The 23,240-nt window shown below is 48.7% G+C and overlaps 2 long non-coding RNA genes across 7 annotated transcripts in view; both read right to left on the bottom strand.

Annotated features, from left to right (window-relative positions):
- The window catches only part of LOC138688528 (uncharacterized), a 33,057-nt gene extending 11,013 nt beyond the window's left edge, over nucleotides 1-22,044 (bottom strand). For 2 of the 6 annotated variants that reach the window (XR_011327385.1, XR_011327388.1), the window contains exons 1-2: nucleotides 20,598-22,044; nucleotides 16,969-17,106 (exon numbers count right to left, since the gene is read on the bottom strand). This is a non-coding gene — a long non-coding RNA (uncharacterized lncRNA). The remainder of the gene's footprint in view (nucleotides 1-16,968; nucleotides 17,107-20,597) is intronic. The other 4 variants (XR_011327387.1, XR_011327386.1, XR_011327384.1 and 1 more) reach the window with 4 other exon arrangements.
- Nucleotides 1,935-3,443, bottom strand: LOC138688529 (uncharacterized). The gene is made up of 3 exons (XR_011327389.1): nucleotides 3,305-3,443; nucleotides 3,110-3,158; nucleotides 1,935-2,057 (listed from the first exon to the last, which is right to left on the bottom strand). It is a non-coding gene; the product is annotated as an uncharacterized lncRNA (long non-coding RNA).
- Nucleotides 22,045-23,240: the final 1,196 nt, after the last annotated feature.

Below are 23,240 nucleotides of genomic sequence, written 5' to 3'. Positions count from 1 at the left end.
CGAAACCCATTCCACCTTGGTGTCTCAGGAAAACAAGCATGTTCAGCAGAATCGGTCCTTTAGAGTCAACGTGTGCTATCACAATGTAATGTTACTTTTGGCAAACAAACCAGTATCACCTACTTGCCCAGGCTCATCCACGTACAGCATGGCTGCCAAGGGAAAACAGAATGAAGAAAGGATGACACATTACTAATCTCTAACCATGCATGTTCAAAGTGCAAATGGAAAGAATGAACACCCTTGACACTACACTCCCCTGTTTATCACCGGAATAAATGAAGCCCCGGCTGTGACCGGGTAACTTTCCCCATAGCATGAGTATGCTTCTGTCCTAGGCAGAGGCTCAAGGAGAGAGCTGTGACTCCAAACCTCTTCAGCTCCAGAGCTTCTTGGCTAGGACTGTTAATCACAGCAGTGCCAGGGACGCGGGGACACTAAAACTGGGCTGTATCAGATGACCAACAACTCCCACTGCAAGGCAACAGAGAGCAAGGGCTCGGTGTCTGGACTGCCTACTGTTCAAGAAGACCTAAACGAAATAAAACCCAGGAACCCGTAGAATGAAAACCCTTCCCTCATCCTTTCTTCCCCCTGCCTGGTCAAGGGCAAGTGGGAAGAAAGGGGAAGCACTGCTCCGTCTTCATCTCTCTGCTCTGGTCAACACCCTGCCTTGTCTTTGAGATGGTAGAGCTAGGATGCTGCTTTGCATTTGCTGCCACACGCCTTGTGCAGAGTATCCTGCGTAAACACTGCAGATCTTGACTTTGCACTGCTGAGATGTGCGTACACGCCTGAGTCATGGCTTCAATGTGATTGACAGCCCTCTGCTCCAGAAGCCTCCAGAGAGCTTAAGCTGTGGGAGTTTTCTAAGCAAGGATGTTATGTAAGTGGAGAGCTATTTTTGTTCAAAGTTTAGTTCTGTACTCTACGAGACTAAAAATATATGCACACAAAGCTAAAGAACACATTTCTAAAACTCATTAAACAGCCATGCCCTTTCTCCCATGATCCTTTTCCCGGTGGTGGCATCTGCCAAAGGTTTTATGTGCACTGCAGAGAGCAAGGCTTCTCCTTTGTAACCAGCCTCCTCCTCTGCCTTCACCATCCTCCAAGACCACAGTGCAGAACTCAGGACACCACAAGCACTTCTGCCACAAAGAAATGGGGTAGCAACGCTGGAACAGAAAATAAGGTTACCTTAAGGTGGCCACAGACAACTGCTGCAGCTCTGAAACCAGACCGTGTTCAGCACCTGGGGCAGCCCTTACCTGCCGGCTGCAAAGTCCTTTTTGCAAAGCAATGGCATTGTGACCCCAAATGATGAGGAGGAAAGATGTCCTGCCAGGCAGGTAAGGGCAGCACAAGAGGTTTTGAGCTACTGGGAGAGGAAAGACAGCTACCTGGCTAACAGCTGCTTTATTTTAGCAGAAGTCAGCGCTAGAAGGAAGCAAGTCCCCCCAGGTTCATACTGTGATCTTGGAGCAGCACGTAGAGATGACCTGGCAATGCAGCATCATCAGTTCTCTGCTCTGCCTGGAATTTTCTGAGTGATCTTGGGTCAGTGCCTTAGGCACAGATTCACAGAGGTCTACAGAAAAGCCTTCGGGAGACAGCCAAACAGCAAAAGTCAGCACGCCTTGGTTCCTCCCTCTGTAAAATTCAGATAGCAGCAGGGCCCTACCTCCCCCAGTGTCAGCATTATACCTTTCTTGTTGGCTGGGAGGTGATCAAGGGGATGGGAGCCGGAGCCAAAATGAATAGGGTATAGCTCAGGCACAAGCTATGCCTTTGATTCTGTCCCATGAAACTTTTAGACTGAATAAATCAGGCCCGTACCATTTCGATGCTTTGAAAAAAACCCCAGTGAACTTCTAGGAGCTTGTCTACCATTAGTTAAAGACTCCAGACAGTTAAATGATACTTGCTAATTCTGGTGCTCCGCTAGGCCCAGACATCTATCCCTGCTGGCAGCTCTAATGAGGACTTTGGTCTGCACAAGAAATGGTTATTCATCATCAGATCTCCTTGCCCCTTATGTAAATGTTCTGCTTCATCTCAGAAGAAAGGAAAAGAAAGAAAGAAAAAAAAAGCTATAAATAAAAAGTAAGTAGCTATTTTTGGAAAAGAATTTTCTTCCTGGTGTATGTGTCTCTGTGCGTGTGTAAACAATTATCTTCTGCATTTCTGTCAGCTTATCTAATCTCTTAAACAAATACCAAAGTTGTTAGGGTTTGGGGTTTTTTTATGGCCTGGTTGTCTTAATCAGTCTCTCCAAAGGACTCCTTCAGGGGTCAGGTTCTGCATGCACTACCACGTGTCCCAGTGGTGCCCATCGTGGTAATCGAGCTGCAACCGATGCACAAGGCAAAGTCTGGCCCTTGGAGTCGTTGCTTGATCCTGTGTCCTGTAAGGACATAATTCCCTATAGCTATCTACCTGTATATTTATACCTGCTTATTGCATGTGCTTTAATTTTCACTCACCATCATGCTAAGGGGGTGTACGCATGGGGGTGATTTTTGGCTGCGGGGAACTGCTCCCCACACCACCAGTCCCCCTGCCCATCAGCATCCTCTGAAGCATGCACCTACTGCTGTCACTGCCTCAGAGAAGGCTCTTCCCAAAACTGTTAGGTGGGGAAGGACAGTGCCCACGTGCCCCTGGAATAGCCTGCCCTGGGCTTGCAGGCAGGGCAAAAGGGTTTTCAAAGAAAATGAGGTAGCTGCAGTTACAGATGGACGAGTACCTTGGGGAGGAGAATGGGCAGGATATATATAAAACGAAAAGCAGCTTTAGGAGCAGAAACAAGCTGCTGATGGCAATGGAAAAGCTCTCCACAAGACACACACAGCAGCCTCGTGTGTGCTGATAAGAGATAGGGTTAAGTGAGTGGAACATCACATGCCTAGACAGTTCACGGCTCTCCTTCCTACGCAAGCAACAAGCTTTGGAGGTTGATAACACAGGAATGTCAATGCAGATCTAAAAAAAACCCTCTCCTGTGTGCTGCTTTAAATATTCCCAGGAACTCGGGGCTTGTTCTGAAAGCATCTGATTCAAAGCCTAGGGAGGGCTCTTCACTCAAGCTTGCGGTAACGCTGCTTACCATGCTGGAAGGCAGGGAGAGGCGAGGAGGCTTGAGACACCGCATTGGCCTTGCTGCACGTCAAATCATTTTCACCAGGAACAAAGAGATAACCAAGAAAGGACAGAGAGAACAAAATGACTCAAATGCCAGATTTGCTAAGACAATGGCAAGCACATTATGAAAAAAAAAAATTAAAAAGCGATTGTCCTACACGTGCCTTGTTCTTTATGTCCTTATCGCCAACCTCTCACTGCTGCCTGGCGTCAGAGACACAAGCTTGTAGAGACCTTGGATCCAATAAGAGATGTCACTTCCTATGAGGAATCTTCAAATATATAGTATTTTTTTAACTATTTAGCTGAATTCCCACCCTGTTGAAGTCAGAGTTTTGTCCCTGCATTCAGCGGGGCCAGAAATTAAGTGACATGGCTGTGGTCATAATGAAAGTCTGTGTCAGAGAGAGATTTCAGTCCAACCCAACCTCCCAATCAAACCCAGTTCTCCATCAAAACCTGTAAGCTCATCCTTCCTGCAGTGCAAGAAGTCTGAATTTCCTTCATCCAGGTACCCAAAGATCAATGACTGCTGAAGGTCTTAGGCCAGCATGGAGAATATTTTGAACACTGATCACCCAGAGGTCTGGACTGCCTTGTTCTCAGAGTTTTAGAGAGTCCTACAAAGGCCTAGAAAACATAGCAGAGAACAGGATTGAAAACAGTTGCCTTTCTTCCCACCTCTAGTGCCACATACACTCAGCATCTCTGAAAAAAAATCAGGCCAACGAAATCTCAGTTTTATCAGTTATAAACTGTGATACCCAAACCCTCTTTCCCAGGTGCCTGAATACAGTTTTTGTCTGAATTCAGCTTTCCTTGCTCAACGCCACCTGCCACACTGGGAAGTGGAATAAGGACCACAGCTTTTTGAAGCACATGGTGGTAGAAAATATTTCAGAGAGGCCACAGCCACTTTGCTCCTCTGGTTAATTCTCCGTTGTCTGGGGCACAGGAGGAAGAGGATGCCCCAGGACAAGCAGGCAGGATGGGTACCATAGGGAGCACAGGGGGCTGGTACCAAAGCACCGCGTGGGTCCCCTCGCTCAGCCACCCTCCGGCAGAGCTTGGTGGCTGTGGCTGAGCACAGCCTCGCTGGGGCTAGCGCTGCCTCTGCCCTACGGCTTCCAGCGCACTGCTTCTGGCTGGGCTCCTTCACACACCGTGCAGGAGACCCAGAGCTGCTTCCAGACGGAGCTGGCTCTGGAAATGAGTGTCTGCGCTCACTCTCCACGACTGCATGCTGCAGGGACCAAGCTCTCCATGCACCAACTTGGTGGGTAAGTAGATATCAGAAAGCAAACTAATAACCCACCAGGCTTTCCTGTAAAAAAATCCCTGGGATGAAATAGTCTATGGTAGGGTCTCTGAAGCCCCAAACTCTTGCTCTCGGCTACAGCGTCTTGTTTTCTATTGCATAATGGAGCTTGGCCAAAATCCACACTGCCATTTACCATGCTGGCGTGCAGATGCCTTTGCCAAACTGAGTTAAGCCAAACTGAGCTGTGTGAAAATCAGCAAAACCTGAAGGTCCAAAAAGTGAGGTTGCAGCAACTTCTCCTCCCCCAATTTCCAGGGCTGCATTGTGAGTGTACATTCATATGGGCTGGCCAAACCCAGAACTGAGGTGTCTCGACTATCGTGGATTTTAGGGCCAAAGGCTAAATTCAGCTCACACACTGAAGTCAGTGTGGTTTTGTGGGTGCAAGCCAGACTGGAACTTCAGTCTGGTGGTTGGAGGAGGAAGAAACAACTTTGCTCTGATTTAAAAAGGAAAGAGAAACAAAATAAAATACTGCCATTCCCTTGAAAATCTCAAGATCTGTAGTAATCCAGTAGGTTGCTTTCCCCAGTTGACAGGCCACTGGAGATCATTTCCACGAGGTTTAGGAGCTGGCCTCTGTGGAACATGAGCACTTTCCATCCTGTTGGACATTATGGTTCAAGATATTCAGCCCCTTTTCCTAGGGCTCTCTCTCCCTTGAAAGCCCATGAGGGGCTTCCACAATGGTGAAGTCAAATCTTTAAACTTTGTGCAATATCACAAAGGCTTTTCTGTACTCACTCAACCGTAGTTTAGGTCTCTGCTCTTAGTTCTGTTTGGGTAGGGACTTCCTATCCCTGTTTACTCTTCTCTAGCATCTCCAGGCAGCCCCCGAGTGTCTCGCAGCTACCCACTCACCATTACAGAACAAGCTTATTGCATCCCAGTTTTAACAGTGTTTGGTGGATTTCCTCTCCTGTTAAAAGCAAAACAAATTCTGTCTCACCCAAGCAGAATTACAACAACATGGAAAGGAAAACCAAGGGAGACAGAAAGGACCTCTGAGCAGGAGGAAGAAAAGTGATGATCATGTAGTGCAACATCCAGCCAAACACTGCCTGCTCTCCTAGGCTGCCCCAGGACCCCTCTGTGGCTTTAGCCAGGGCCAGCTGTTTTGCCCCACCATCATTTATCCGCACTCTGCCACCAGCTAAGATGGCAGGTATATCTCACCACCTTGGTTTTCTCCCGTTCATTAACTGCATCATTTCTTTTCAGTCACTGCCTGCAGTCATAGCCGCTTCTCGTGCGAGTACTGGGGAGGCAGGAGGGTCTGGCAGGTTGAGCAGACTCTGTCCAATGCCTCACCACTCATATCATTGCCCTGGTGTCACTAGTGGCAGAAAATGCGAAACCTAGGTTTGCCCTAATGCTTTCTCAGCCAGAGCAATCCCTTCTAATATTGGTTGTGATGTTCTTGGCTCATGCCCCTGTAGGGGTCTCGCAGCAGTGCCAGCATATCCATATGGAAGTGTCAGTGACATCCACTTTGTGTTTCTTAGTGTTAGACTGATTAATGGTCTTTAACAAAAGGCAAGCTTATCACCTGTGGCCAGCAGTCAGTGTCGCTCAGAAGCTGCCGGGTCACCAGCTGGGAGCATCCAGGTGTTCACACCACATATCCATCAGCATCACCAGTGAGACTGGGAAGGCCAAGCCAAGGATGGACTGAACAACTATGTCCCACACACAGTGTAGAAATGATGCCACTACTAGTCCTGAAAGCACACAACCCCAACCAGTTCTTCACCTCTGACTCTGCAGAGAGGGAGGAGGCTTGAGTTCCACCCCAACACCTTTCAAGCAGCAACATCTTTACTAAAGCTGAATTAAAGGAGGCCAGTTAGATCAGGGAGTGGGACGAGACCAAGTCCCCACCGCACAATTTCATACCGCAAAATAGCCTTTAAATACTATCTGTCCTCAGATGTTTTATACCAGGCCAGAACAAAAGCAGATGCCAATACCTTCAAATTCAATGATAAATCCCTTTCCCATATGGCCTCCTCTTCTGAGAGCTTCAGAGAAGGACTGAAATAACTTGATGGTTTCCTGAGGTTTCCTGGTTACAGTTCTCCTGATAATGGTAATAGCTCAGTGGCCTCCTTCACAGTGCACAGGTGTATAAATATACTGTGAGCAATTCTCCCAAGTCACTTCTTCAAGTAATGAATGTTGGTCTTTGCAATTTCTTCTTGTGCAGCTTCAGTTGATACTTGAATTAGCAACTAAGAACTAAGAAGAATTAAAGAGAATTTCTCGTAACTGGGGTGCCACTTACACTAACTCAGGGGCACAACTGAGTGAGCTGACTGGTAGGTGAATTATTGCAGAATTAATTTCGGTGTCAGCCATCTCTGTTCTGTGCTGTGACAGCGACCTTTCAGAAAGTGGAGGAGTCAAGCTTTGGCACACAAAGACCATCTCCACTCAGACAGCCTTCCAAGGATGACGAAAGGCTTGACCCCAAAATGTTCTGCATAAACTTCAAGAGCAAGAGGAAAATCAGTTTTCCAAAGTTACTTTTTGTAGCAAGGTGCAATACAGAAAAGCTAGGGCATATTCTGGTGTCTCATTGGAGCCTCGTTTCCTTTTACTCATATATTGTCAACTGTCTTCAGCTCCCAAATGCTCCCAAAAGATAAAGAAGAAAATAATTCTTTCAAGATCCTGTATTTATTCTATGTATTTTATATCTAGATCCACCCTCCTTGGGTGCACACCTCATACCTGCACACCTCATACCTTCACACAACAGCTTAACTTTGCGCATCCGCATTGCAGCCTATGGTTATCTAGTTACAATTTAAACCAACATGCTTTATTTCCACCGTGGCACAAAATCAGGCTGCAGAAAGGCACAGATTTCTCCAGATGTGCTGACCTGACCAGGGTAGGGGTTGCAGGAAAACATTACAGCCAAAACTGCCGTGGGCACCGTAGTGCCAAGTCTGAGCACAACCCCAGCCTACCATCTTGCTCTGCCCCACAGGGATCCCTAATCAGCCTGATGCATGGCCAAAGGTGTCCTTTTCACGCCTCTCTTTGCAGATATTTCTGGGCAATGATTGTCATCTATTCAGGGAAACCGTTTCCAATGCATTCCTTTAAGGCCACTCCTTTTCCTCACTCACTCCCTGGTTTGCCTCCTTATTTCAGATCCCAACCCTGTTGCTGGGCTGCAGTATAAACCCTCAGGGAGCACAAGCATTAGGACATTTCCCTTTCCAGCCACTCATGAGCACTCAGAGGCAGAAAACACACACCAGGCAGCCAGCATCTCTGTAGAACCCAGTCCCCCTTCGCTCAGCATCCCCAACCCCGCAGCCATCCCGCAAAGGCAGCCTGGGCGAGCTGCCACTTCCCCCTCTCGCAGCCCAAGTGACCTTAGCACCAAGAAATGTTTTCCTGGTATTCAGCCTACGTTTCCCCTCAGCCGGTTTATCCCATTGTTTCTACTTAAACCTTCCTCAACAACTCCGTCACCCTGAGGAGCTCTAACTGTACTTAGCTGCCGTAAACATTTCTGATACGCTTTAAGTGCAAGTAATTCAGGTGAGCGACTTATATGGCACCCCAACAGACACGGCGTGTGTTTGTATGCCTTTCAGATGTCCCTTATTTCAGGTCTTGAATTACCCAGTGACTTGCTGTTGAAAATTATTAACAAGAAGTGTAACATCAGTGGATCAAACCTATGAAGCAAGCCACTTGTACACAAGAAGTGAACTCCACATCCCCTCTGAGCTTTCTGCAGGAGCTGCTTGGTTTGCTCGCCCCACGCCTGCTCCTTGTCAGGTACGGCATCCCCCATCGGAGCCTTGCTCGCCTGCACGTAGGGAATCAAGACATGAGCATGGCTTCTGCTTCAGATACAGCAGGGCCACAAGGGTTGGGACGGGGTCAGTGAGGAAGAGGAGTTGTGTCCGAGTTTGCAGTTCCAGGGTGGATGTCTGCAAACCCTTCTCCCGGGGACAGAGGTATTGCTGCTGGTGCAGGGCTGTCCCTCTGAAGCCAGTTGGGACACCTAAGGCACAAAAAGTATGGTTGTAACCCTGTTATATCTGATGTCAAGACGTAATTCAGCTGAAGGGTATTAACAAAGAAGGCATTAGGATGTTCTAAGGCACGTGTGTGCTGTGACTGTGCGACTGACTACTGCTACCTGGAAGATCAAACCTGTTCTTAGGAAAATTCCTGGAAATCAGTCTGAGACTAGCTTTTTCACATTTCCTATGAATTTCCATTACTTCCCCCAAACAAATACAACATATTTCTTTTTAAAAAAAGGTGAGATGTGGAGTGACACAGAAACATTGCAGAATCTTGTCTTCTGTGGGCACCACTTAACTACACTGAGCATCATTTTTTAAAGCCCAGAACTCCCTTTGCTTTGTGATTTTTTTAACCCTCTAATACCTGTCACACTGTCTCCAGAGAGAACTTCATGTCCATGCCCTTAACATGAGCACGTGAGACTTCGTAGCCTCATACTGCCAGATCTCCCCTAGGCTTGCTTCCCGGTGATTTGCCTCCTTTCAGCCATTCAAAGTTGTGTCCCAGGAACTTTCTCCTTGGTCCCAGCACTTCTATTTATAAGGACCAACCACAAGCAGAGCATTTCTTTGGTAAAACATAGTCCAGATTGGGCCCTGTGCAAAGTTTTTACTGGTTTCTCACTGAAAGAGCTAGTTTCATCGAAGACTCCTGGCCCAGACCAGAAAGTTCAAACCAGCAGGCAATGTTTTGGAACAAAACTCAAAGGTAGGAGAGTTTCCAGTCTCCCTGAAACAGCTTTGAAGTTTCCCCACTAGAAGACCTGTCCTTTGCAGGGATACGCCTGCTGGAAGCCACGCTGTTGTGGTGGGTGGGTAAGGGAGGGTAGAGTGGTGATGGATAACCCACCAAAACCTTCAGGACTCAGTTCCCATCTTCCTATTACCCTTATACCAGCCTGCGGATTAATTAGCAGATTTTCAGGGCTTGAGGATGCTCAAAGCACTGTTAAAGGGTTAATACCAAGACTGTTTTCGTAGAGTGGAAGAAGGTCTGGCTGAACTTCCCTTTGTTTCCCTCCTCCTCCCTTCCCCACCTTCCCTCCTGCTGCTTCTTTTATGAATAGGTCTTTACTGTGCCTCAAAAAAATAATTGTCTCTCTGATGGCCTTCCTTTCCCCTAACTGCTCAGGGCCATCAGAGAGCCAGTCAGAAGGTGGCTTTTGTAATAAGGAAAGCTTCTTCCAGGCAGAGGAAGACACTGCCTGGGGCTTCTATATTCACAGCCTTTCTATTTCTGGCTCTCCCTTTTCACAGGGCTTTGTTTGCTAAACCCTGCTTTCCCCCCACAGGACATTAGTGAGCATACGTACCTGAGAAGCAGAATAAACTGAAAAAAAACCCCAACAATTCTGGCAGAGCCCACCCCAGAGATGAGGGGCTTTGCATCTTACCTCTGCCTTTTCTACTTCCAGGGAGTTTGCTGGAAAGAAGACTAATTAATAGGAATGCCTTAACGGCTTAAATCCTGCTCTGTGGGCTCCAATTTGCCTCTTGAGGTGGAAAGTTGAAAGTAATCCTATTTTCAATATAGAAAGGGGTAGACTGTGCTGATACTGAGCCCAAAGCAATTCAAGAAAGGTCACTGCAATAATGTGATGCATAGGCTCAGAAAGCCCCAAGGAGCTCTGGGGAGCTGGCACGGGATGTTAAGGTAAATGAAACGGCCCCAGCCCCTCCCCTGATCCCTGACAGAAAGATTTCAGTCCATGACATCAGCTCACAGCAGCTTCCCCAACCCCAGCATCAGAGATGCGACCGCTGCCTGCACCCACACGACAGGTTGGGTGTCCCATCCCTTCCCTCCTGCCTTATGCTGTGCACCACAGCCGGGCATCAGCACCGCCAGCGGCAAACGCACACACAGAAGCCAGCGCTCAGCCATCTCCATCCTTCACCACCTCTGTGTGCTTCCAGGCTCTTCAGCCAGGTCACAGCTTTGCCAGGGTGCCCGGCTCAGCAGCTGCCAGCCCCATCGGTTCACTCTGGCTGCAACCCTTCAATCCCTTAACCCACACACCCTGACGTCCATCACCACTGATGGTGCTGTAAATCCAGGCTGCAGCCACGCTTTGCCATCTTCCCAGTTCAGAGAACTTCAGAATGCCAGGTTTTGTCCATGCCTGTCTCACACGCGGTACAAGGATCCTGAACCAGGCACCACCGGTTTAATTTTACACTACTTCGTAGCATGGTGACCTATTCTAAAAGCTGGCGAGTTTAGCTAGAACAGGGTCACATGCCCAGCTTGACACCAGGTTTTGAGGCAATGCTTAAAGTTCCTTGTCACCGCATTGCCAAGACGCCTAAAATTCATAGGAAGGGTAAAGCACTGCAGCCTCTTAAGATCTGCACAGGAATGTATTTGCCAAGCTGGATATTACCACTGTCTGTCTTTCCACTTTAGTTCTCTAGATCTAACATGTCTTCTCCCTGAACCTCTTTCCTAAAAATTTTCATCAGTCTTCCTGCAAAGGTCCATTGAGGCCAGCCTCATCAGTGAAGCATACAGTTAACTACTCTCACATCCTCTGAGGGCTACATCAGTGGTTCTTTTGAACATTTTTTTCCAATGTCTCTTGAAACAAGCCGGTGTTCGAGCACAAGCCTGTCTGACACCTATCCTGAGGTCAAGCCAATTATTTTGCTCCTTGCCCACAGCTGCTGAGGCAGTCACACTTTGCACCAACCATTTAGTATTTTCACCACCTCCAGCCGACTGCAGCCTTACCCAGGGAGGTTTACACCTTGTCACTGTTGATGCCTGAAAATTCACCAAAAGCATATGTCACCTTGCCAGTGCTCTCCTGAATAGCAAATGTTTTTTATACTGCTCCCTTTCTGAACTTCAAGCCAGCTAGTCCTTCAGCTAGAAAGTTCTCTATCTTGGGTGCAAATTTCTCCAGTATCTGGCCCAGCAACATTTTGATAAGGTACCAATAGCAAGAGCGTTTAGTGGTTTCTATCAACACGTGAAGTTATCCTTTTCCCAGGAAGGGACCGTCAGGGACTTGGTTGTAATCCTGGACGATTCTCCAGGCTCCCAGCTACCACTGACAAGGTTTGGTCTGCCCATGTGAATGCACTCCCATTCACGTCTTGTCTTGCTAGCCCATCCAGTTACTGCTTTTTGATATCCAGCCCATCTCTTCAGTTCTTCTGATTTGAGCACACACATTTCTGTATCTGGCACCAAACAGATGAGAAAAACATTTGTGTGCCCAAGTCACAGGTGTACACCAGTATCAGCTGGTCTAGTTAGAGCTGTTTCTCCCAGTAATTTCCAATGGGGCAGCAACAGTGTTGTCAAAACCAGCTTTTGGTTCCTTAAGCACTTGCTAGGAGCCGTAGCAGGAATAGGGCTTGTCAGAACAGCAGTGAGTCCTTTTATTTTCACAGAAACCACTGAGCAGCTCTGCCAGAGTAACAATATTCCCTCACTGCTGGCCAGTGCCTGGCTGAACACTGTGAACCCAGAGGTGAAGGACTTTCATAGCCCATTACCCAGCCTCCCGAGCCATGCAGTTCCCAGCTGCCACTGCTCTTGACAGATCACTGTGCTACACAGAAACTCGGTCCCTGCTCTTTTTCTCCTCCAATCTCAGCTTGGAAACAGAGTGTGAAAACACATTTCCCTGTCTTCAAGTATGTTTTCTTTCCTCCTCAGCAGATCTGCTCCTAGCCTGTCACCTTGAGGGTGCAGGGAAGAAGACACTCAGCATTTCAGGAGATGTCATGTTTAACCTTGTGCATGATGGAAGCTGGAAACATGCATTATCAGCAGCACTGTGGGCAAGAAGCTGAGAATAAATGGTGGTATAACTTGGAAAGCTCAGGCACAGCCATGGGAGGATGCAGTGATGTGTTCTTTTATCTCAGCCTAACTCCCAGAGGGCCGCTATCCTACAAAACGCTTGCTGAAAACTAGATACACCTTCAGTCTCACACAAGTAACAAGCTCAATCCCTTCTCCCCTAGTTAAAATAATGATTAGAGATGGTCACTGGAAATATCAGGAAGCTTTGCTCCCATCTTGAAATTTTGCAAGCTTGGTGACCCTCCTGACTACCTATACATGCAAGGGAAGCCTGGCAGGTGCTGAGTGCCAAGGCAGAAAATCCTTCCCCTGCCAGCAGTGCAGTAGTATCTTACGGGTGTTTTCATCAATAGGTACCAGTGTACTTTGCAGATGAAAGCAGCATGTTATCATCATGACTGCACTTTTTGGAGAGCAGTCAGAAGGTGGTAAGACCGAGGTTAAAGAACAGCAATGGAAATGAGATAGAAGCACAGAAGACAGTCAGGGAAGTGAAGCAAAGCTGTGTCCTCTGTCACAAACACAGGTCAGGATGTCCCCATTTTCAGAGCAAGCCCCTAGAAATAGGTCTTTAAAGGGCTGCCTGAAGCCATCCAAGAAGCCAGGCTGGAGCTTACCAAACATAGTATTCTTCCTCCATGTGGATTTCTCCATTTTTACTTCCATTTAGCTGCTCAGGGCTAACTCTAGGAAATACCAGAGAAAACTGTGCTAAAACATGTCAATGGCACAAAGGGACAAACACATTTGCCTGTCCCCAGCCCTCTGAACTCTTCTCCTAACCCAGAAAAGCCTAAAGCAATATAGACACCGATGGAGAGACTCAAGATGGGTAGAGGCAAGACCTGCCATGCTGTCAGGTAGACAGGTTGGCAGGGGAGGACATGCCTACAACGCCCTAGTCCATCTGCATGCCCAGAGCACAGCTGTGCATCAGTCTTCAGGTAAACTTTGTGGTTTGATGAGTCCCTGAGCTAGGAAGCCAACCTACGTCCCCCTCAGGAAAGCATCATCGCATCCCTCCTCACCCAGAGGGGGAACTCATCCGCACACGTGGGGCACCTTTCTCGTAACTGTCTCTTGGGAGCCCCTTCCCAGCCCAAGCACCTTCTACTGAAGTCAACACCAAAGATTTAGCTCTGGCTACAACACGGCTCTTGCCATGGTATAAACCAGAGGTCAGTGGTGCGGGTAATACCTCATTTCCAGCATAAGGGACTTTGTTACTGCACAAAGACTAGGAGATGGTACCTGCTCCAAACAGCTCAGTCTAATAGATAGAGACCCATTAGCCTCATTTCACAGAAAGCCAGTCAAAGCTTGGGGGACAAAAGGATTTTCCTGAAAGGGCCGTGCCTGTCCTCAGGACCACGTGCGATACCACGCTGCACCGCCCCCCTTCTGCACCCGCTCAGCACCACCGACCCACACAGCGTTGTCTCTGCACCACTGACTCGCACATGCTCAGCACCAATTAATCTTCTGACATCCAAAATCCAACAGTGTCACATCACTGCTGGACTACAGGACTGCAGGATAAGGAGCAGCAGGTCAGGATGACCGAAGCCTCATTTAAATGCAACGTGCCCACTCACAAGAACTGCAAATACATTGAATATGAAAGACAAGCAAAGGTAGCACGGGGGGGGGGGGGGGGGGGGGGGGGGGGGTGCTCTGAAAGCTCAGGGCAGTTTAAAGGGAGCAGGCATGAAAGTTTTGCTTCAGCAGAGGTCCTGCAATCCAGTTGACACACCCAAACCCTCCACCCAGGGTGCATCCTCACTTGGATCAACACTTCGCTCCTTTACAGGGTACTTCCTAATCGCCTATTGATTTCAACAGATGTCCCAGTAAACGTGTTACAGAGGTAACAACAGCCCGGCAGCAATTGCAAGTTCACGCGCTAATGCCCCACTGTTCAGTGCAAAAGGGAAAATGAGTTTTGAGAGGGGACGTTATTGGCAGGTCAATGTGATGTTTGTAGTTCTGGCAACAAGCAGCCCACCTCAGAGCAGGGGTAGCACGAGCAGGCACAGCACAGCCTCACCTCCGTGATCTGTCCCCAAAACCAGCGTCACCTCCTCCTGGTTCAGCTTCCCAAGGCTCCTGCCGGCCCCGCAACATAAATCCATCCTTGTAGGAAATATCACTTGCCACCCTCAGCTCTGCCAGGGCAAGGCACGTCCCAAAACCCACCTGCCTGCCATTCCCAGGTAGGAGATGACCTCCTCATGAGCATGGTCCAGTCGAAGCACCGGGCCTGGGGAACACTACGAGGGGCAGAGTGGCTCGGCCACGCGAGGAGGGCTGTGGCGGGCGGCATTCTTTGGGAGCAGCCCCTGCTGAGGAGCGGAGCGAGGGCTGAATTTCTATTCTGGGGCTGTTTGTGTTTCCTGTTTGGTGCGACAGCCTCAAAGGGGAATTAGTATTTACAGGGCTCCGGTCACGTCATCCCATTGTTCCCATACAGTCAGGAGGCTGCCAGGAGAGAGGAAGAAAGAGCAAAGCATCCCAGCAGGCTGCCCGAGCTGCAGCTCCCTGCCAGTGGTGGCACTTTGCAGGGAGGCAAAGCAAAAGGCATGGTGAAGTGGGTGATTTCCCACCTCCTGCCAGGGGAGCAGCACAAAGAGGGGCAGTCAGATGGCTGGGAGCACAGCTTCTCTCTCCCCAGGCATCTTCTGACAGTGGAAAGGGCAAAAAGGACAGGGGAAGGTTTTTTTCTCTGGCAATCTAGAAGATGCAGATGCACTCTGGAGTCCTTGTAGACCCAATGACAGGAGCTTTAAAGCCTTTTGAGGGATGTCAGCTTCTCAGCTGGTCCAAAGCAATCCCTTCTCCAGAGCTATTATGTTTTCTGAAGCACACAGCTCCATGTCATGCCACAAAGAGGCCCGGTGCCTTCTGCATGGGCAAGAAGAGGAGCCTCCTGCAAAGGGAGGGCATGCCAGCAGGACCCCCCGAGGTGCCCCGGGAGGAGAGAGCGGACCCCTTCAGCCTACCCTACCCAGGTCATGCACATCAGTGGGGATGCACAGCAAAGCAGAGGTCAGGAGAGAGAAGAAAACAGGAGTCTCACAGAGGGAATTTGTGGAGGAGAGGGGAATACGGGGCAGGAGGGTAAAGCAGACATGGCAATGGGAACCTAGGAGCAACTCCTGCGTGCACAGGACCCCTCAGCAAGAAGCAGCACAGCGTGAATAAAAGCCATTTGGGGGGTTACCTCAGGATATTGCTCTTCAGTGTTGCACAGCATCCCTACTAAATACAGCAGAAGCCATTTTGCTCTCGATGGGAGGAAGGGGCAGAGAGAGAAGAGAGGTGCACCAGAAAAAGGTCTTACATCAGTACTAAGCCACAGCTGAAGGCAAAGGCCTTTTATATGCATGAACAGCCAGGATAAGGCAGGATAAGTAAATCTCCCTGATTATATTCTTCGCCTGCGCCAGGAGAGACCTGCATCTCCTAGGGCTGCACAAGAATGAATGCAATAAAGATGATGAAGCACCAAGACGATAAAGTAATGGGGGTTGTGCAAGTTCGCATGTAAAACTCTCTGTTACAACTCAATCAGTAGCGGAAACTGTCTTGGTGACCACTTTTTCCTAGATTTTGAAGTCTCTCTGAATTTGTACTTGCCGGACCGCGTTGACTTAGAGCTGGTTACATCTTGGGCACTGGTTTTCCACGGATCAGGTCTCAATCTCTCCCACAAACAGCATGAAAGCAGACTAAGCATTTTAGGCAAAATAAGGTACACATGCACAGCTTGGTCTGTGAGAAAGACTCAGCCTCCAAATTTTGACGATCAGATTCAGAGGACCCAGAATTTCACCTGCACTGTTTACTGACCTATCGAGCAATCATGTAACGCTTCGTTGAATGAGAACTTCTGCTTCTCTATACCTTTGGCATGGTTTTATACGTGACGTTTTAATTTTTTGTTTGTTTCCTTTCCCCATTTCATTTCCTCTTTAAATTCCGAGACAACTGCCTGTGTGCAAGGATAGCAGCTGTTTTATTCCTGGAATTAGCACTCAGTTACCGGGCAGGCAAACACTGGACTTTCTGCAGGAAACTCGGCTTTCCTGATTTGTTGCTCTTTTCCTTAGGCTGAAGCTAATATCTACTTAGAGCCAGAACAGACATTTGGGGTTTTGTCTATGGAAAGAAAGAGTTCACTCCTTGTCAGCAGCAACGTGCGTCCTTTCAGAAACAGAAATATTTTCACTCTTTGATTTCAGCAAGACATTTTGGCAGCATTAGGAATCCAAACCTTTGGCAGAATTGTGCAGGCAGTGAGACAGAAAGAGAGACTTCACTGAAATATGAAGAGCAAAGGGGGATCACAGCTCAGCGCTGCATGAAGGGCACAGGAGTCCTTCCCGCACAGCGCTCGGTGTTCACAGAGCTGCTGGCACAAAGGTAGCGCAGAAAAGGGCTCAGACTCTAGTGCCTTGTTTTCACATTGAACAGTTCCTCACATCGCAACTGCTACAGCTCCCTAAGTGGCCTGCAGAACTGCGACACTTCAGACTTCCACGCACAAAAAGAGCAAAAGCCAGTCTGGAAGTTTGGGATTTGTATTTTGGACCAACAGCATAGCTATGGAGAGAGCATCATACAAGTACCTCCTCTGTGCCAGCCAACAGCTCACCAGGAAAAGATTAAAGTCACCGGCTTCCACGGATGGGGAGGCTCCTTGCTTAGCCAAAGGGCTATTTCAGAGGGCTGGAGGAAAGCGGCATTGTGCTTGCATTGCCACGAGCCTGTTGGAAGCAGAACAAATGCTGTGACAAAGCTTTTTTTTTTTTGCCTCCAGGAGGCCCCAGTTAAGTCCAAACATGCTCAAAATAAGTGCTGAAACCTTTGGGTCCTGATCCAGTACTGAGTGAAGAAGCCTCTAAAAATGTGAAGTTTTTCCATCCCTGGCTATACTTATCTCCAGCCTTGCTTGAGCGACCGCTCTGAGGAATGGGGGGATAAACTCACGGTACTACTGAAAGGTGCTGTAAAGACTCATGGCTTCTAACAAAAAAGCCCAGTGCCATTTTCTGAATGGAAAGGTGCCTTGCTTAAAAAAAAGATAGCCTCTTCACTTTCAGTTCAGGCATCCCACCTCAGGTCTTTAGAACAACCCTCCTAGGAAAGGCAGGTAATGTCCTCTGGCCAAGACAGATTCCTCTCCTCCCCTCGCCCAGCTGCTCACCTGCCTTTCTCCTTCCCTTGCCTTTCCTACAAGTCCACATGCAGGCTTTGGCCAGCCCTCCAGCCTACACTCCTCTTGCAAACACGACCTTGCAGCACTTACTCATCACTTGTATCTGCACCAGCCCGCTCAGGAAGATTACTCACATAATTAAGGGCCCAGTTACCCTGCAAGCATAACCATGCCTTTGCAGCTGGTTTTTAATCCCCTCGCCAGGCCTCGTTACCACAACACGGAGGAGCTACGATCCCTCCACCTTCCCCCACACTTATCATGGTTTTAACTTTGCAGCCATGACAGGAGGCAAAAAGCACAGCCAACTTTCCACATCACTACTTTAGCTCTCAAAAAACTGTCCATGCCAGCTCCTCCCCTACAAAAGCACTTTCAAGCCTCCCCATGAAGGTTAACTCTCCTCAGGTCTCACCAAATTCTCACTGGCTCTGGTGAAGCTAATGTCCTCCATTAGCCATCCCACACACCCTCGTCCGGGAGAGCAGATCCCAGTACCGCACGGGCCCTGGGGCTGGGATGATGTTCACGATGGGGAAAGCTGCATGGGCAGCCAGATGCCGGCTGTGGCCAGGGAACACGAGCAGAATGTGTGCCAAGACATCCCTGTAGACGTGAACTTGGATGGAAACGTGGAGGAGAGCGGTGCCTTCAGGGAGCAGAGCAACACCAGGTGGGCTAAGACACGGCACAGAGAGGTGGAAGTGATGCAGGACAGCGAGCCACGTTGGATGCCACCATCATCTACACTGTAAGAGCTTGCTGTGCCAGACAGCAGGGAATACCTATGCAGGTATTACCCAAAGGCGATATAAAAGTAGTTGATACATACAGTAGCAAAGCAACAAGCATTAGTGTCAGGGCACACACACTTTTAGGGCTGACAATGCCCCTGCGAGCTGGATAACTACAAGTCACGGATGAAAATGGGGAGAAGAGAAAGAAAAAGAGCAAAGGTGGACCCTCAGCATCTCCCTCCTGGCCCATCCTGGAGCCACCCGAGTCTTGCGAGGCAAGGGTACAAGGCTGGGACAGACAAGCACAAGTGTCTGCAAATCAGTTGTCCAGATGAAAATGGCAATAGATTTGGTTTTGGCATTGAGTTTTTCCAAAAAAACCACTGAGTGAGCGTGTTTTTGATCATGCATTTCTGTGTTGGTTTTCTGCTTATTTTTAATATGACCTGGGTTCTCTTTTCCTTCCATTTCTGAACCCTCAGTATACTTTACTTTCTCAAGGTTTTCTCTGGGAAAAAAAAAAAAAAAAAAGCTGGAAACGTTCCTTTTCATTTAAAAGGAAGCTGAGACTGCCTGACAATGGGATGACTCCAGCAGCTGGGCTTTTAAGGACACTCTGGAAATTACGAGACTCCCGATAAAATCATAGAAGTTGGCAAGGCTGTTATTTCCCCTGAACAATTACGACTTCTTTGCCTGTGGGTATCACTGTGTTGAAATGCCTCTGAAGTTCCTGCTATGTCATTGAATTTGCATGCATTTCTTTTCGGTTCCTTCCTTCTCCAGCCCCTGCCAGAGAGTAGACATTCCTGAAAATCAACTAACCACCCTCCCATAACTTTACAGCCTGAAGACCTTGAAGCAAATGAGCCTTGAAGAGTAATTGTAACATTACAGGCACCAAATGATGCTGAATTATGCAGTGCTTGAGGGACACTGCTTAGTGGATTGATTTGGGGAAAAACATTGGATAGCATGAGAAAAAATCACTTCTCCAAATGAAACAGTGATGCCAGCTAAAACTCTCACTGTTTTCAACTCTATAAGCAAAAAAAAATGGGCTGCGTGGTGGGGCTGGACCAGAGGAGTTCCACTTTAAACAGTTAAACCTATGCTGAGAAAGGACCTCTCCTTTTAGAGAACATTTCAACTCACCAAATTTATACATCCCCCTCTGGAGCATCTGCTTTGCTGTAAAAGGTGCTGAGAGTGACTACAGACCAAATCCAAGCACTTCAGGTAACAAGAATCAGCCAGGATGAACTAGGTCTTGGAAGAAGGTGTGAGCCAACATTTCCATTCTAGTGGCTTAGATGCTGTGGGATGCATGGACCTTAACGAAGATGCATCTTCCTAGCATGGTAAATTAACTACTATTGACTGCAAGAGATATTTTTGTTGTTGTTTAAAACTATTTAGAAAACATCTCAGTAGCATTATCACTAACCAAGCCAAAAGAAAAGCAGCAGCAATAGAAATAATGAAGCAAACACAATGGATACGTGTTCAGTGATGTCTGGTGACGTATGTTCATTGTGGGGGGGACACTAGATGACTTTTAAAGGTCCCTTCCAACCCAAACCATGCTATGATTCTATGTTCATATGATTCTATGTTCACTAATCCTTGACCATCTCTGTGTGCTCATGTGCAGGGTATTTCTGCACGCTCTACAAAGGGGCTTCAGTGTTGTTATTATTTGCATTCTTCACCTGTAGGAATCAAGCTGAAATTAAGCATTAATTAAGAAATTAATGTAGAAGATAAGCAGCTTGCTCAAGATCACACAGGAAATAGGTGAGGACTGAGGGATGGGCAGTAGGTGTTCCCCTGACCAGACTGTCACATGGTGGTGGCTTCCTACCAACACCTTAGCATTGCATAGGACTCGGAAAACACAAGGCTGCTGTAACGTTTGGAGATCCTCTTCCCCAAAATTTTGGTATTTTTCATGAACAAGAACTTGAGAGAAGGTAGGAAGGGAATGGGGGAAAGTCTGTTTAGGCCCTCTGCTTCATGGGTACTGGTTAGGAGTGAGAGTGATGGATGGGGCAGTTGGAAGAACAAAGGTTTGATGGGCTGACCAAAAAAATCCCCATGCAGCAAGTACGTGAAGTGCCTGGCATTCCCAGCAGATGAAGACGAGCAGCATGTGGCTCGGGTGTGCCAGCATGAGGGGCCATGCTGTGGCACCACGAGAGCAAATAACCCTGCTGCTCACAGAGCATCGCTTCACCCCAGAGCATACACTCCATGCATCCCCAGACCGGGGGAAGCGTACGCTAGGTTTCCCAGTGCTTACCCACCACATTGCACCACGTCCTTCATCCTCCTTCCTGAGCTTCCCACGCAGGCTGGCCGGCCAGGAAAATAGCGAACGCCACGGCTTACCCCTGCATGCGATGAAGCAAGAGTTTGCCAAGGACAGGAAGGAGGGAGGGATAAGTAGGTGACAGTCTAATTAAGGAACGCACGATAATGCCTCAGGCGGGCGGCCAGGCTGCAGGCATTTCCTGACCGCAGGATGCTGCCAGCTTTGCCACCTCTAAGCTCGCCTTCACACGGCTTTGAGATGCTGGCCCCAGCCCCGCCAGGCTGATGGAGAAGCATCCAAGTCCATTGTCCCGCTTGTGCGCGCAGGGAGGTGGAAGCAGAGGCTTTGGGTTACCTTTTGGCTTGCTGCTCGTCGTCGTTGGGTGTTTAAACACAGGTGTCTGCCGCTGTTGACACTGAGTGATAAGTGGAGACATTTTTTCCATTGGAAAGAATCTCAAGAATTTCCCTGTTCTCTTTTTATTCTTTTTTTTTTCCTTCTGCATCGTGGTAAGGAGACTGTTACGGGGGGTGCGGGGCAGCTGGCACAAGGCAGAGGTAGGACGGTGCTTATTTAAAAATTAGATCCCCCCCTCCATTCCCTCTCACAAGTGCAGCCGCTCCAGCCCTGAGCTTCAAATGCTCATTTAAATTGAAGCCCTCCTCCCTTTCTGCACCCCCAGCTGCCTCTAATAGCTGGTCCTTAATGCTCAGCTTGGGATAGCAGCTGGGAAAAAAGTGTTTGGATGTAAAATACAAAAGCAATGCCTTCCCAAAAGGGGAAAAGTAGGCAAGAGCTGGGAGAGGGGCCCCCTTCCCTCCCTCCTTGCCCGTCTCATGGCACTGACCTGCCACCATAAAACAACCCAGGCCCCAGGGTGCCATTACCAGGAAGCTCCTAATATTTTTTTTTATGCTTAACTGTGCCTCAGCCCTATGTTTCAGGTCATTTCTTATGTCATTCAAGCCGGGTAGATTTTTTTTCCCACAAGATAAACCAGGCCTGCCTTACTCTGGTACACCCTGGGGAGCAGGAGGAAGACCCGGTGACCCCCCACGCACGTGCTCACACACCCTCCCAGCACTGTGTACCGTGGGGAAAACCTTGTCTCACGACGAGCTAGCTGAACATCCGCATATACACGTGCGCGGACACATGCATGTGCAAACACAAGAGGCTGAGATGCCCCTACACGCATGGGCACGTCCCTGCACGTGCAATTGCCGCCAGGTGATGCTGCCCTCCCCCTGCCCATTGCTCTCCTAGGACTTTGTTGGAAAGCACGGGTGCAGCCAAAGCACCTCCAGCCCTCCTTCTGGTATCCATGCCTGAGCGTATCTCTTCTTCTTGGGGTGACGGTGACACTAATAAGCGGGCACCATCCCCACCATAGGATGGAAAATAAGAATGCTCTAAAAAAAACCCATGGTGCAGTGAAAAGCCAGGCCCAGGGGGACTAAACCAAGCACCCTAGGAGACCAGCTTACCTGATGCTTATGATGGGGCTTGGCCACCACACCACTGCCTAATTGCCTGTCACTTCAGCTCCCCGCAGCAATTAGCAGCTCCGGTCATCAGCCACCCTCTGCCTCAGGAGCTGGGGAGGCACGGGGTCCCCGCCACTGGGTTTCCTGGGAGCCTGGGCCAGCAGAAAGCCAGTCCACCCAACAGGCATGATTTTCATGGGAGGTTACACAATAAAAAACCCAAACCCTCATTGCAATGCAACGTTGGCCTCTCTTGACGCACCCACTTGTGGGCTGGGGAAATTTTGGTGGCAGTGAAGCAGGAGGGGTTGAGTTCCTTGCTGCAGACACTGCCGGCTCTGCTGGAAAGGATATAAACCTGGGGTCCAAAACTCATAAACTGCCTTTTTTCTTCCCAGATGGATACATCCCCTCGCTCCCAGCCCACCACATGAGGCTGCACATCCTTGCCCTGAGGGAGCCCGGGAGCTGCCCCGTGCATCCCTCCCATCTCGAGGGAGTGGGGCCATGGGGGATGAGAAGGAAAAGGCAAACAGGCATGTTTTGAACAAAAGGATAAAGAGGCCAAAATGCAGATGAAACATTACCACTTCAAGGGGGAAAAAATAGATAATGACATTAGTCACCACCCAGTGAACGACCTACAGCCTCCTCAGCCTGCGGAGGCTATGAGGAGCCTTCCATCCTCCTCCTCGTCCTCCTGCCCCCGCTCCTGCCTGTTTATGATATGGCTTATGACAAAACAGCTTATTAAGAGAATTATGCAACTGAGCTCCTAACCCTTTCCACACTGGATTTTTCCAAAGCCTTACGCTTATCGGGTAATTGTGCTAGAGACACCAGCTACCTGTCACAAGCCCTGTTGTGTGGTTGTTTTTTTTAATGAGGCCTCAGCTCCTTAATTGCTCGCATGCTTTGTTGGGAAAGCTCAGTCACATGGGTGCAAAGGTAATCCAGGAAAAGTACTATCAGCGTGCCCAATTACAGGGGCTGGCACTGCCTTTGGTATTGAACTCTGCCCGCAGCCTCGGGACCAGCATCCCACGAGGTTACTCGGCGAAAGGGCATCTTTACACCTCTCAGTGCAGACTGGCACTGGCTCTCCAGCTCCCAGTCCACGTGCCCTGTAGGAAACTTGGTTTAT

The sequence above is a fragment of the Haliaeetus albicilla genome, chromosome 13, assembly GCF_947461875.1.
Source record: "Haliaeetus albicilla chromosome 13, bHalAlb1.1, whole genome shotgun sequence".
In the NCBI taxonomy this organism is placed as follows: domain Eukaryota; kingdom Metazoa; phylum Chordata; class Aves; order Accipitriformes; family Accipitridae; genus Haliaeetus; species Haliaeetus albicilla.
The sequence above is the reverse complement of the archived record's forward strand: the minus strand, read 5'-3'. Positions and strand labels throughout refer to the sequence as shown.